This window comes from Amblyomma mixtum, chromosome 7 (assembly GCF_055824585.1).
Source record: "Amblyomma mixtum isolate Tamu chromosome 7, ASM5582458v1, whole genome shotgun sequence".
Taxonomy (NCBI): Eukaryota; Metazoa; Arthropoda; class Arachnida; order Ixodida; family Ixodidae; genus Amblyomma; species Amblyomma mixtum.
The window spans coordinates 89228833-89243886 of NC_143018.1; the positions used below are offsets into that span (position 1 = coordinate 89228833).

At 48.6% G+C, this 15054-nt stretch overlaps 1 pseudogene across 1 annotated transcript in view; it reads right to left on the reverse strand.

The window, feature by feature from the left end:
- Positions 1–15054, reverse strand: part of LOC149336780 (salivary peroxidase/catechol oxidase-like) — a 134793-nt pseudogene that overhangs the window by 58981 nt on the left and 60758 nt on the right. Inside the window, exon 3 of the transcript XR_016284322.1 lies at positions 9257–9448. The product of XR_016284322.1 is annotated as a salivary peroxidase/catechol oxidase-like (transcript). The remainder of the gene's footprint in view (positions 1–9256; positions 9449–15054) is intronic.

Genomic DNA, 15054 nt, shown 5'->3' on the forward strand with positions numbered 1-15054 from the left:
TTTTTTGACCTAAAGTGTGGTCACTGATGTGTGGTTAAGATGTTAAGCTTCGCCCCTAAGAGTGGAACGCGACAGCGTCTTGGAACGCTGCCAAGGAGTCCATAGAACGCCATCGCCCATTCGGTTCTACGCCTCGCTCGTCGGTAAATTGGTTTTTGAGGAAAGGAAATGTATCTGTCTCTCATTTGTCGGTGGACACCTAAACCTCGCCGGAAGGGAATAGAGGAGTATGAGAGTGAGTGATGACGCCGTATTCACTAGACGCGCCTTTGTTCATTCCAAACCATCGAGCTGGCATGGCGGAGTGGATAGTATGCTCGTCTCTCACGCCGAAGACCGGGGTTCGATTCCTGAGTTCGACCAATTTCTTAATCGGTGTTATTAAGCATGAAATGCTTTTAGCCCCCGTTGTCGGCAGTGTGGTGACGTCACGCCGAGACCGAGAGCCATCATCCGGGCACTGAAATCCACTCATCCGGGCACTGAAATCCACTCATCTGGGCACTGAAATCGAGTCATCCGGGCACTGAAATCGAGTCATCCGGGCACTGAAATGGAGTCATCCGGGCACTGAAATCGAGTCATCCGGGCACTGAAATCGAGTCATCCGGGCACTGAAATCGAGTCATCCGGGCACTGAATTCCAGTCATCCGGGCTCTGAAACGAGAACATCCGGGCACCGTACGAGACTTAACGAGATTTAACGAGACTCTCTAAGCTCTCCTACGCGACCGGCATGCAAGCAACGGTTGGTCTCCAAACGAGTCACAAAAAATAACTGCTGCCAGTGCCTTCTCAATGTTTATCAAGATATCAGTCGCGCTGTGCGTTTGATAATGCACGGAATTATAATTTCCGATTTCTAATAACGCCTGCAAAAAGCACATAAATGCCACGTACACTTCGTTGTCGTACGTGATCTCTTAGGGGCTTCGCGCATCGAAGCAAAGCTGCGCAGGTGCACAGGGGCCCGGGGGAGAAGCGCTGCGTTCAAAGGGCAAGGCATCGCGCCGAACGGGTGGTGGCGTTCCTCCCTTGCTTTACGGTGCGGTTCGGGTGTCCACCGAGATGGCAGAGAATTACTGCGCCATTTCCTTTCCTCAAAAAACCAAATGGCAAGGCATCGCGCTGAACGGGTGGTGGCGTTCCTCCCTTCCTGTACGGTGCGGTTCGGGTGTCCATCGAGATGACATTAGGCCCGTAAACATTTCATGCTTACTCTACTCTCGGTTACGGGAGAGGCAGAGATTTTTTTATTTATATGGCCTGACTAGTAAAGCTAATTAGGCTAATTGGGTAATTAAGCAATTAACTAAGCTCAGTCCCACTTACTTGGAGCATCACTATACGATCCCTTCAAATGGTCGCATGGTTACTAGCCAAAGTACAATTGGCCCCGTTTGAAATTCGCGCACTGTGACGTCACGACCGTTTCCACCAATTGAAAAGCGTGACATTTTCTGTCGACAACTGCTGCTTACAACGATGAGACATTAAAGGCTTCCGCCTTAAAATTCATCCTGCTCCGGGGTTCGTACCCGGGACCACCGCATCACCGGAGCAGTCGGTCTACCAACTGAGCTAACTGGGACAGAAGGCTTATGATAGGGTGAGAGCGAATTGATCAATAACTCGAAGTAGGAACAATGTTCGTCAAAGAATTACTGACGACATCTTGTTGGTACTCGTTGCTCGAAAGTTCACCATCCGTTTCCGGAGACACGACGTTAACTCAACTCTACTTGTTACACCAAGCATGGTCGGCTACGATGACTGCTCTACGCACCGACGAGAACGTAAAAAAAAGGGGAACTAATCTGAGCTGTCTCTCAGGAATCAATTGTCGCACATTTTTTTATCAATTGATTTTCTTTTTTTTTTCGTGTCCAGTGTATTTGCTTGTGTTTTGTCGGATTTTAATAGTTGTTGAAACGTACCCCTTTTGAACGCGCATTTATTTCAAATTTTAGCACTCCTGTACTAGCCTGCATAGGCTGTCGGTATCAATGAATGAATGAATGAATGAATGAAATGTTTCGCATACCACAGCAACTGCGTTACCAGCATAGAAAGTTCCTGCGCAGCTATCGGAATATGATAATAGAAACAGAGCCTCGCATATTGTGGAGAAAAAACATGGATTAAGTGGTTAAAGAAATTGATCGGTTACGTCGAATTGACCCTTCTCAATTCAAAGTTTCAAAGTATTGTCTCTCTTTACGAACACACTGAACCCGGGTACAATCTCCCCGGAGGGGCAGAAACAAAGTAAAAAGCGAGCGAGAGAGAAAAGATGATGATGGGGTATTGCGAAAAACTCTCACGTTTAACCTTGAACGGAGCAGACGAACTCTGTCCTTCCCTGGGGGCATAAAACGCATCACGTGATTTAGCGGGAAGAGCGGCATTAAGACAAAGAGAGAGGAAAGTGAGAGAGGAGAAGCGTCACCCTTTCGGCACGCTCTTTCGGACGACGACAGGCGAGGCAGTGTGATGCGAGCCGACGTCTGCTGCGTCGGGCGTGCATGGTCGTTCGAGCCAGTGCCAAATGATTTTTCGATTGCGAGCCGAAAGCGTCTCGTTTTACCTGCGAGCCGCCCCCATGCACTAAAGAAGGATCAGGTTTGGCGACTGTGGCACAGTGAGGTACTATCATGAGCAAAAGTCCCCCCCCCCCCCCCCCCCCCCCCCCAATTGCACTTTGTTCGCCGTAGGCGTTAGCTTAATCGTACGAACTCGAGTATGGGGCGTAGAGGAACTCTCAAGCTCGCAGAGAAAAGGAGAAAGAAGGGGAGCTGTTGCTTAGTGTAATGTGCCATTAAGCATGAGGACATTGCAATCATCATCATGTTCTATGAAACGATGCGTCCGTAATGCGCATGTCCCATGCGGCAGCCATATGGAATATGCAGTGTAGATCTACAGGTATAAACGGACGGCACACGCGAAAAAGTCGGTATGCAAGCGGCAGTGTTATGTTGTACATATCGTATGAGAGTCGTGTGGAAGCTATACGGAAAACATGTCGAAACCCTAAAACATTACACGTGCGCTGCTTATCGGCCACGTTTCAGCCGGGGAGCAGAAAAATGATGTAGCTCTAGCACTAGGGACTTGTGAAACCGCTCTCTTTACTTGATGTGATGTGGCGAACGTGAAAGGATGCGACGCTTCTATGACAGATGATCGGGCTAGTTGACAGAGCTTCACGAAATCAGCGTAAGGCCCCAGGCAGGGCAATGGATGGATGGATGGATGGATGGATGGATGGATGGATAGGAGCGCCCCCTTTGAAACGGGGTGGTGGCAATTGCCACCATGCTCAGCTTTTCTTTCTTTATTATTTTTTTGTTTACTGTGTTGGCAATTCTCATTAAGATTCGCCATCATCTTTACCTACGGTTTCCTACAATTCTAACCTTATGCCACATCTCTGCTTTTCAGCCACCAATCCTGGATCGCGTTTTGCTAACTTCCACTGCAGATTTATTTACATGACCATTGTTATCTTTAAACCCTAGGGCCTCAGAAAGAGTGACTGCGCCGGCATCGACATCCGGATGGATACCATCACATTTGATTATGAGGTGTTCAATTGTTTCCACAGATCTACCACACACTGCACATGTGTCATCTTCTTCGTTAAATTTCTTTTTGTAGCTGCGCGTTCTAGGACACCCTGACCTAGCTTCGAAAAGTAGGGCACTGCCTCTTGAGTTATCATAGAAAAATTCTTTCCTGATCTGCCTTTTCCAGAATCGATACAGTTCTACACTATGCTTCTTTTCCATTGAATTCATCCAATTTTTAAGTTCTGCGTTTTTAACCTGTCGTTTTGTGCTCTTTCTTTCTCCGTCCTCATGACCGGCATACTTACTGGTTAGTTTTCTAGTTGTTTTCCGCCACTGTGAGTCAACGCTCTTTCTGTATAAATATTTAAAAACCTTAGCTGGCCACCTGTTATCGACCAATTTCCAATGTAATGCGCGTTTTAGCGACATCTGGTGCACAGTTTGAATGGAGTGAAGTCGGAAGCGCCTCTTGCGGCGTAAACTGGCCAGCCGATGGTCACACCGTGAGACTCGATGAACGAAAGAGGCTCTCTGAGACAACTGGCGATTTCTCACACGACGGGCACCATCTGGTCATTGTACAGTGTTGCGCAGCAGCCGTCGTCATCGCTCCGTCGCCAGACGCGCGCGGAAGCGTTGGCGCGATACTATGGTAACCAAGAACACGTGTATTACGTGGACGTTGCCGGCCCACACCACGGGGGGTGGTACACGGCCGCAGTCGTACACAACACAAACACAGTTAACGGGCTCACTTTCAAAGCCTACAACGCAACACACGCGGAGGAGATTGCCATTGCTCTGGCTCTCACGAATCCCAAGTCAAAACACATCATCACCGACTCGCGAGGGGCCTGTCGGAACTACGAGTAGGCTGGGCTCCCACTCTTGCCTGGTGCATACTGGAATATAGCTGTCGATGCGAAGATCCAACTCCAAGCAACCTGATTTGGGCCCCCGGTCACCAGGGACTCCAGGGAAACGAACAGGCCGATCAGGCCGCCTGCGCGCTCTCTCCCCGGGCTATCTCCCTGTCCTTGGACGCCTACTCCCAATCAGACAATCTGGCCCTTACATTCAAACCCAGCACCGATTGCTACAAGGAGGAGCACCGGCGCTACCCGGCCCTTTGTAAGGGTCTGGATCGCGCTGACGAGCGCCTCCTCATCAAAATTCTTACTAACACTATACTGTGCCCGGCGGTGCTTAAACATTTCAATACATCCTTAGATGGCGCGTGCCAGTTCGGTGGCTGACACCTTCCACATGGTTTGGGCGTGTCACTCAAACCCACCTATCCTCCCCCCCCCCCCCCCCCCCCCCAACCCCAACCCCACCAGAGAGGACTGGGAGGCGACCCTGTTCGGCTGTCAGGACCTCAAGGCCCAAAAGGCCTTGGTTCGACGGATGCGGGCGGCGTTGCTTGCCAATGGTGTCCCGGAATAGGGGCTCCAGCTAGTATTACGAGAGGAAAGGGCCAATAGGGCCCTACCCCAATCACCTTGCTGTGTACATTTAATAGACGATAAATGTTTTTCACCACCACCGTGGGGTAGGAAGGATGAAAGTGGGAGAGAATTAAATGCCGAAATGCGTTCTTGGTGTCCACCTCACCCTTTCCGTGTTGGCTTCCGGAGTTTTGAGTTCCACAGATTGGTTTGTGCCTGCTACGATGCCCCGATGCTACCGTCAGTTTTAAACTTTGATGTTAAATAAGACTTCAATGCTTGTAAGCAGTATTAAACGGCTTCGTGTTTCAACTATGCGATAATGCTCACTTCCGCAAAAACGTGCAGCCAAGTTAAGTTTCTGCCACAAAATGACTCGCCCGCGGCGGTGACTCAGAGGTTGGGTGGGGGGGCTCGCCGAGAAAGCGGGCTCAGTCACGACTGCGGGGTCCGGCTTTCAGTGGAGGCGAAATTCAGAACACGTTAAGGATCCCAGGCAGTCGACATTATCTCGAACCCCTCCACCCCAGCACCTTTTCCTCTCTCTCCTTCCTTCATTTCCTCCTCCATCTCTTCCACGACGGCGTGGTTCGGGTGTCCACACAGAACTGACATAGTTAGTGGGTATTTCCTCTGCTCAAAACCTATATTCATCCTATGGTTTGGTTTATTGGGGTTTAACGTACACTCAGGCTATGAGGGACGCCGTAGTGAAGGGCTCCGGAAATTTCCACCACCTGGGGTTCTTTAACGTGCACTGACATCGCACAGCACACGGGCCTCTAGAACGTCGCCCTCATCGAAATTCGGCCGCCGCCGCTGGGATCGAACCCGCGTCTTTCGGGCCAGCAGCCGAGCGCCGTAACCACTGAGCCACCGCGGCGGTCATATTCATCCTATGTTCATTTTGGTTCGATGTTTAGGGAAATCCTTTAAGGTGAAGTACATTTGTAATAAAGGAGTTATTACTCTTTGCCAGGTGGATGTCCATAAATAATCACTCTCTTATTACAATGTTCATTTGTAATAAGCTGTCGATTTTGTCTGGCCCAGGTGGGCAAAAAATTACTCAAGTAATCCTTTTTGGAAGTGCCTGCTGTGTTTTACACGTGTAAGGTATGCCAATACTCATTCTGAGAAGTAGTGTTATGATACTCTCGGAGGTTACAAAAGCGCATGATTTTTGTGTTTATCACCGCATCTGGCAGGACCAAGCGCTTCCAAACAAACACGAACGCTCCGTGATGGACTGAGTAGGGGTTTGGAAATTGGTTTTTGTGGAAATGAAATGACGCAGTAACTGTCTCACATATCTTGGTGGACACCGCAACCGCGCCGTAAGGGAAAGAATAAAGGCGGGAGTAAAAGAAGGAATAGAGAAAGAAGTATTGTAGGGGAGGTCTCCGGAATAATTTCGACCACGGGGGATCTTTAACGTGCACTGACATCGCACAGCACACGGGCGCCTTTGGCGTTCCGCGTCCATCGAAAGGCGGCCGCCGCAGTCGGGTTCAAATCCGAGTACTCCGGCTTAGTAGACGAGCGTCTTAACCACTGAGCCACCGCGGCGGGTCGTAGTGGAGGGCTCCGGAATAATTTGACCACTTGGGTTATCAGTAGTTTTCAGCAAAGGCACTACAGAACTGCCGCTTACAGTGGGTGGTCACCTGAACAGCACACCTGTGAAGTAACCGATTAAAAATACATAAAAAGGACCAGAGATATTGTGACGAAGAAGACGAAGCTGGCAGTGGTGGGGGACGGAGCGCACATGCTAGGTCAGCGGCCATTAGATCAGCTCTTGTTCATCGTTCATCGTGCCTCGATCTTTGGCTGGCCGCCACGTAACAATATGTACGTAAAAAAAAAAAAACGACCGCCAGTGTTCACTTTTGTTCTCGATGGGTTTCACGGCCTGCATAGCCTAGAGTGAGCGTACTTAATTTTTTGTTTTACAGTTTTGCGCAAGATTTCTCCAGTCTGCATATCTGCATAAGCAGGTCTCAGCACAGCGAACACCGGCTGAATTTTTATGCCGCTCCTTTTCTTGAAATAAATCTTTTACGAACCGGAGCGACTCCGCCACGGCATCCATAACAAACCAGGAGGCGTTGTGAGGCGCATGAATATCGGTACGCTGAGAAACGTGAGGAGATTTCACGCCCGACACTTAAGGCGACAAATATCGATTCATCAAGCACGACCAAATGCTGGATCGCATCCAGCTCTTGAGGGCGACCGCACAGCTTCACGGCCTTCAGCTCGCTCCTCTTCCCCCATAAGCTGCCGGCCTGTCTTTTGCCTGGTGTCAAACAGCGCGTTTTGCCGTTATTTGAAGCATTCGTGGCGACGTGCTCATCCTTGAGTTGTTGCGTTTTCTTGATCCGGTTCATAATTGAATGTTTATGCAAAACATACTTGCATTTATATGCATGTTCAGCCATTACTGCGGCCTTCATGGCGTGAAGTGTTATGCAAGAAATCTCTAATGAATTCCATAAAATTGCTTCAATGTACCGGTATGACCACAGCGTGCATTAGCATGGAGGCCCAGCTTAAAAGCCGATTTTGATTTTAAACATTTACCTGTATTTGCAAACAGGTTTGATGCTATTACGACGATGCAGCGAGCTCAATTTACCAGGAACCCAATTTTCCTAAATAAATGTGATCGCCGAACTGGAATTCTCGAACAGTTCTCATCATCATCATCATCATTTATTTTCCCTTAAAGGACCCAATGAGGCATTACATAAGAAGGGGGGGGGGTTACAAATGGTAATAACGGGTCACAAAGGTAGACCACAAATATATATGGCAAGCACAAGTAAACACAGTAAACGCATTGAAATTAACAAGACCACAAATAAGCGAATAAAAAGGCTTTGTACAGGAATTGAGGAGAAAAATGAGCGATCAATAAGTGTTTAAATTTTACTGGGTTGATTTCATTGACAATACCCTCAGGAAGTACATTCCATTCGGATATAACAGTTGGCAGAAATGAGTTATTGAAAGCGTTAGTGGTACCATGAATGCGCTGAACACTACTGCAATTAAACAAACGTCGGGAGGATCTCCAGGGGGAAAGTATAAGGCATTAACGTAAATGCGGCCCGTAAAAAAATTAACGATTCGGCAAAAGGCTCCGCACCAGGCGTTCCAGAGTGGAGCAACGTCGGCCCACTCCCTCAGTTCGAGGAGCCCTCCAATTCTGATTAAGTCCTACCTGGCGTCAGGTTCGGTTGCTACATATCCGCCAATTCCAGCACATGCGCAGGCGAAATAGTTGTTAATGACAACGTCACTGACATAAATAATTTAACGAAGAATTTCAGTTCTTTCTGCTTTGGAACGATATTTTTATCATCTTGACAGTTTCCTGCCATTGAATTTTGCTAAATCCGGCTCTCAGGGTCCTCCTTCTTTTTTATTTCATACATTGTACCTAACTGCCCACCCGTGGTAAACCGTTTAACGTTCTACACGCCATTAGTGCAGACCAGCGTTTCCTCGCTACAACTGCCGCGTTGCCAATGATATTTACATTTGAAATGCAGCAACGCTGACTTTCCAGCGGAACGTGAATAAAGATGTACAAATGCTGCCCATCGATCAATTCGAACTTAAAGCTCTCCATGACAAACTCAATGCAGGAACTAAACACCTGTCGGGCTGCACACGAGGTCGAACGAAACCGAGGTCAAAGAAAAACAACGAAGAAAGGAACGATCTGGGGCGGCTCCTCGTTTATATTCAGGGTCAGGAGACCCGAGAGCCAAAGCTCAGTGGAAAACAGAGCCGAACAAACGGCTCGCAGTCCCGAAGTATATGCGTCGCGCCCTATACCTCTCCGGTGTCGGTTTTCATTCACTGCCAGCACGAGCCGACGACTCTCTTTCTCAGGGCTGGTCTCCCTCCAAGCGTGCTGCTGTCATCCCTCTACCCTTACCCACCTCCCTTCTCGCCCTCCTTCTGGGCTCCTCCTCATTCTAATGGGAAAACAGACCTTCGAGAAACCCTGTCAGGCTCCCGCATCCAATATAAACAAAACGCCGAAGCCTGGCATCACTGCCTGGCACGTCTGTACGGTTGTGTACCTGCTGCAATTTTGCACGTGTCTCACCAGACCGGAAGCGCTGGCAAGCCACGTAACCAGACAAGCAACGCGCGCATGACTGGAGTCTTGCCACGCGCAATCCATTAAGCGGGGGCAGGCGCCCGTCGATACTCACCCCCTCTGGCGTCGGGCGTCAGGGCCAAGTCGTGGTCGATGAGCTGACCGAAGGCCATGACCAGATGCGTGAGCTGCCGCGAGTAGGTGGCGCTGGGGTGTTGTTCGCGGAGGTCCCAAAGCGCGTTGGACACCTGGCGCGCGTTGGGCAGCGGGCGGCCGGACAGAGACAGCGTCCTTGGGGAAGACACACCTGCGTTGTCATTGTATACGAGTGGAATGTAACGGGCGGCAGGAATACCGTCTCTCGGGCTCAGCGCAGAGGGTCGTTGAATGATAAGGAGTGGTAAAAAAAATGCATGTAGGAAATAGGGCTGAAGTAAACGCTTTAGACATCTATTAGGTGAAGCTATAAACATACACCCAGTACTGGATTGCATGTTAAAAATGGCACTTCATGAGCAGTATGGGGCTTGTCCGGCACTAAGACAATCCGCCAGCCAGTCACTTAAAGGGACACTGAGGATTAAGTGAAGTTCTCCTGTATTGATGGGCAATGGCATTCTCACGACACAGACCACTCAGTTATGAATGAAATATATATATTGCTGCCGTACAAATATAACCAGAACGAGTCAGATGACTCATTTCTACTTAGAACATTAACTAGAGATAGTTGCCTTCAGGGTCTCTTTAAGTAAAAAAAAAGGAAAGAAATCTTGTAAAAAAAATATATTTTCTGTTTTGCCTAATCAGTCTAGCAGCATGAACCATCAGAAAAGTATGTGGATCTAGCATCTTTAAGTTAGAAAACTGGGGAAACTTAAGCTCCGCGTTAAGGGTATGACGCTATAGAGTAATGGGTTAATTCCCATATATGCAGAAGGGCATTCTCTAGAGGCCCGTGTACCGTGCGATGTCAGTGCACGTTAAAGAACCCCAGGTGATCGAAATTTCCGGAGCCCTCCACTACGGCGTCTCTCATAGCCTGAGTCGCTTTGAGACGGCAAACAACATAAACCAAACCAAACCATCTTCTTTTCATTCATAGTTTAATGGGAGTCCTCATACTCCCGCTGGCTCAGTGGTGCAGCGGTTAAGCGATGCGCCACTGCCCTGCGATGGCAGGTGCTGCCACAGGTGGGCAGGTTGTGGTAACGCCACAAGGTCACATGACCTAGGTGGCATGGGGACCACCTGCCAGCGCCATGCCCGTGATGTTTCGCTCACAACGCCGACGCCGGATTTTCTGCGTAACTGGCGCCTTAAAGCTCGCGCGTTAATATGTGAAGGGACATCCCCAGACGAAGCATATTCTCGTCAGACTGAAGCAACAGCTTGGTTTTTTAGCGTTAATCCGAATATATTCCTTAAGTCTGGGTGTTCCCGTGAATGTAAAGAAAAAAAAAATCGCAGCCTCAGGTCCAACAGTTGTTCCCTTATGAGTGCGCTCCATGCTCTCTGATGCGACCTTGTGTGCCGTCAGAAGAACGCAACAACGTCTCATGGCGTATCATCATCATCATCAGCCTGACTACGCCCACTGCAGGGCAAAGGCCTCTCCCACGTCTCTCCAATTAACAGGGTCCTTTGCCAGTTGCGGCCACCGTATCCCTGCTAATTTCTTGATCTCATCCGCCCACCTAACTTTCTGCCGTCCCCTGCTACGTTTGCCTTCTCTTGGAATCCACTCCGTTACCCTTAAGGACCAGCGGTTATCCTGCCTTCGCATTCCATGCCCTGCCCAAGCCCACTTCTTCCTCTTGATTTCGACTAGGATGTCAGTAACCCGCGTTTGTTCCCTCACCCACCCTACTACACTATAAACACGAATACGCCTGTGTGGGATTTAAAAGGGAGTAATCTGTCCTCTAACTCCCTTTCATAAAAGAGTGTGCCAGAGCACAGATTACCCCCTTTTTACACCTTTCTGCTTAGGGTGTAGACTTAAAAGAAGAGTCTTGAACCTTCCAGTAAGGTCCGTTGTGATGTTGGCCTGCACCTCTGTATTACTACGATTGCTTCACTAAGTGCATTACTACGATCATAAAGCAAAATTAATGATTTCATGGGAGATTAGCCTAATCCACCTGTGTGGCAATTTACGCAATGAGCGGCACATGAGGCCTCGTCTGTGCAGGTAGCAAGACAGGTTTCTACGGTGCATGTCAAGGTTACTCCTATGTTTGTTTTTAGCTCATACATCGAAAGCAGACCTTGCACTGCGGTTTAAATTCTGGTCACCTAGTGCAAGCTGCCAACTGCCATGCCGAAGATCGGTGGAAGTAAAGAGTTGAGTACGCAATGAACTGCCGCGGCTGCGCATTGCGTACCCAACTCTCTACTTCAAGTCCACGCATCTTCGGCCTTCAGTGGCCATCTTTCTGCTTTGCTTTGCATCGTCTTTGACGTAACGTTGGAGCCCATACAAAATGAAATTCTTGCATGGTATTAATTGTGCTGATGTACTGCGCCACGTATGCGCGCAGGTGAGAGAATATATCGCCTAGCGCCTGCTCGAATCATGTCGTTACGGGAAGGAACGGCTGTTTTGCGGTTTCAGATTCAGCTGCCCTTGTGCAAGCCTCCATTGCGGCTTCAGGTACTGGAAAATATGTTATCTTATTGCTTGTCTGCGCCATGTCTGCGCCTTAGGGTTGTCTGCGCCATGTGACACGAGCTTGAGCATCAACTGTGAGTCTAAAGAAGATGCAGATGAGGGAATGTGTTTAACCCCGTAATTGCCATGTGGCTGACGACAGTGGGTCATGTGACCTTACTGTGTGGTGACATCATTTGACCTTGTTATGAGACGACAGCTGCTCTCGCGTAGGATGAGGAGTGGGGCGTCTGCTCCTATGAGGCGACGCCGTTAAATAACCCCCCCCCCCTCCCCACTCGCCCCTGTATGCCACAAAGTGAAGTGGGACAAAGAAAGGCTTGGTCGAACATAGCTTTGCTCGTCTTTTATGTCTTCGTTGTGGTTAGCAAATAATTACCATTACGCCCGCCCGCGCTGTGTGCTTAGTAGTTCAGATAGTGCGCACAGGGTGCGCGGTGTATAAACCGTATTATACAGTCGGCGCCTGTAAGTGATCAAAATTTGGTCCACTTCGTTTCATTCATATGGTAGCGCTAACGTTTCGGAATCGCAGACAATGTTTGCTGGAGTAATGCTCTTTGTTTTTTATTCAAGCTTTCCCTGGTTTCATTGATACCGCTCGTAACCAATGCTGTGATAAAATCACCGATGGCAATGTCATGTCACCAGCATCGTGCGGAGAGAGGGCACCGTCGCAAGCCGATTGCATCAGCCTTGCGTGTGCGGGCGTCCTCCAGCTCTGCCCAGTTGTGTTGTAAATAGGACATAAATAAGCTCGCTCGTTGTCAGAATGCTAGCCTTCGTTCGAAGGCTGTTCTAGTGCAAGGGGGATTCGTAAAGGCGTGACACCGAAAGGGTTGCACACACACACACTGACAGCATTCCCCTCAAAAGTGAGAAACAGTGGCGATGACCCAAGTTCAACGCGTGGTATAGTAATCAAAATCTGGTTCACTTCGTTTCATTGATGTGGTGGCGCTAATGTTCCGTAATCTTCGACTGCGTCTGCTGAAGCTATCCTATAACTTTTTGTTATTCAACGTTCCCCTCTGTTCATTGATGCAGCTCGTCACGAATGCTTTGATAAAATCGCCGACCACCATGTTAGTAGCATCGTACGGAGATAGGAATGAGTCGCAAGCTGCTTCCAGCAGCCTTGTGTGGGTCGGCGTCCTCCAGCTCTACCCAGCTGTGTTCTACTTAGGACATGAATAAGCTCGCTTGTCGTCAGATTGCTAGCCTTCCTTCGAAGGCTGTTTCAGTGGAAGGGGGAACCGCATAGACGTGACACCGAAAGAACTGCACACGCACACACTGACAGCATTCCCCTCATAAGTGAGACAACAGTGCCGATGCCGCAATAAAGAGCTCGTTGCCCGTCAAAGGTCGTCTCGAGTTCGTAACTGGCTCACCTCCGCGTGGCGACCCACATAAAGTAGTGTTCTCGCGATCGACCCCGAGCCGACACGTCCTTTCGCGAACCGTACACGTACCTCGATGGATCAACCCTGACCGCGCAAATGCGGCGTCAACGAGTCCCCGATTCGATCCAAAAGGGAGACAAGGACAAAAAGTGAAAAAAAAAAAAATAGATAAGTAGAAAGAGAAGCCGCCGCTGACTTTCTTAACTTCTTTTCGCTTAAGGGCGCGTTCACCTTGCCTCGCGGAAGCCTTCAAGTAAGGGTCTCCTTCGCCGCATTACGGCACAGAGGACGGCATTGCTTTTCCCTTTTTGGCGCAGGTTCTTTTTCCGACATTCACTAGTTCGTTTATCGGCGCTTATTTCTGTCTTGGCGGTTTTGACGGCGACCTGACCGCTGGCGAGATTTCTGAGATGAGCGCAGATTAGATGAACGATACGGGCTCGGCAGACGCGGAAGCCCTGTTGCCTCTGTGCTCTGCAACTCTGCTAACATGGTCGCAGTATCAGCCGGGGATCTGCACTGCGAGACGACTGTGACCTCGAGGTGTGACGCAGAGAGAGAGAGAGAGAGAGAGAAAGAGGGCTCGCCGCGAGAGATTTGGACCGCGATGGAAGTGCCTGCGGACATATCGATATACCGGCGACGCCGTAGGTGCACTCGCCTTGATTTATTTGTGTGTTTAAATTTATTTTTAGTTCGTATTCACTGTACATTGCGTGGTTACAGGGTGTTAGGCATACTATTCCTTCGTTGCGGCAATTATCCTTGCATAAGAACACTAAGTCATTAACAGTCTGCTCCACCGTTTTCTTTTTATTTAATTTTCATTTTGTGTCACTATTTTGGTTTACTTCTGTATTCCCTTCTCGCCATTTTAACGTACTCCATTGATTTTGCTCTCTCCTCGATCTCACTTACTTGCAGCATCTCCTCTCTTTCCTGTGGCGTCTGAATGCGTCTCTTGATTACGATTTGTTTGTTTCATGCCTATCCCCTTTCCCCTTTTCAGCGCTATGTCACTCTCTCACTGCAGTCTTCCTATATGTTCTGCTGCACTGCTTACTACAGTTGCCTTTTTGCTTTCTCTGCACAAACATTCTGTACCGAGTGTTTTCTTTTTTTCCTTCTCGTTCTGCATCTGTTATATTGCCGCTCTGTTATGTTTTTCGCTTTTGGAATTTTCAGCTGCTGCCTTCCGGACGTATTTTTTTAACCACCCGCCTTGTCTGACGTCTACTGTCTTCGCAGCACTCTTTTCATTGTTTCCTTGTTTTTAATTTTTGTTCGCATCATGGAACAACGCCTCGGCGACTTGGACTTCAGGCTCGTTTCTTGCTCTGTATTTTATGATTTTTCACATCTCTGTTTTTCCTTTAAAATATGTTTTGTCTTTAAGAGGACAGGACCGCTCGTCCTGTCTTCTTCTCGTTCGTCAGTCCTGTCAAGTTCGCGGTTATTCCTCCTCTCCCATATGCTGGTCCGGGCACCCTCTCTATTTCCGTTCTGTTTCTTTTTATGTTTAATTTCAGAGCACTAATAAAAGGAAAAGGTGTATAGAGTAGGAGCCCCGAAAATCTAAACTGCGAACACTGCCTCCTAGAACTAAATGGACAGAGTATAATGTGCCAATGTATATGCTCGAGGATTGGAAGTGCAAAGAAAAAAAAACAAAAAAACAAACACAGAAGAAGAGTAAACAAGCGACAAAAGGCAAAAATGTACAGTAGCAGGTTGTGGTATACAGTGGATAAGGACAAAACTATATTCAATATCTAAGGATTCAAACATATGCTCTTTCAACATTTTCTTGAACATACAACAGCAATGGTGATT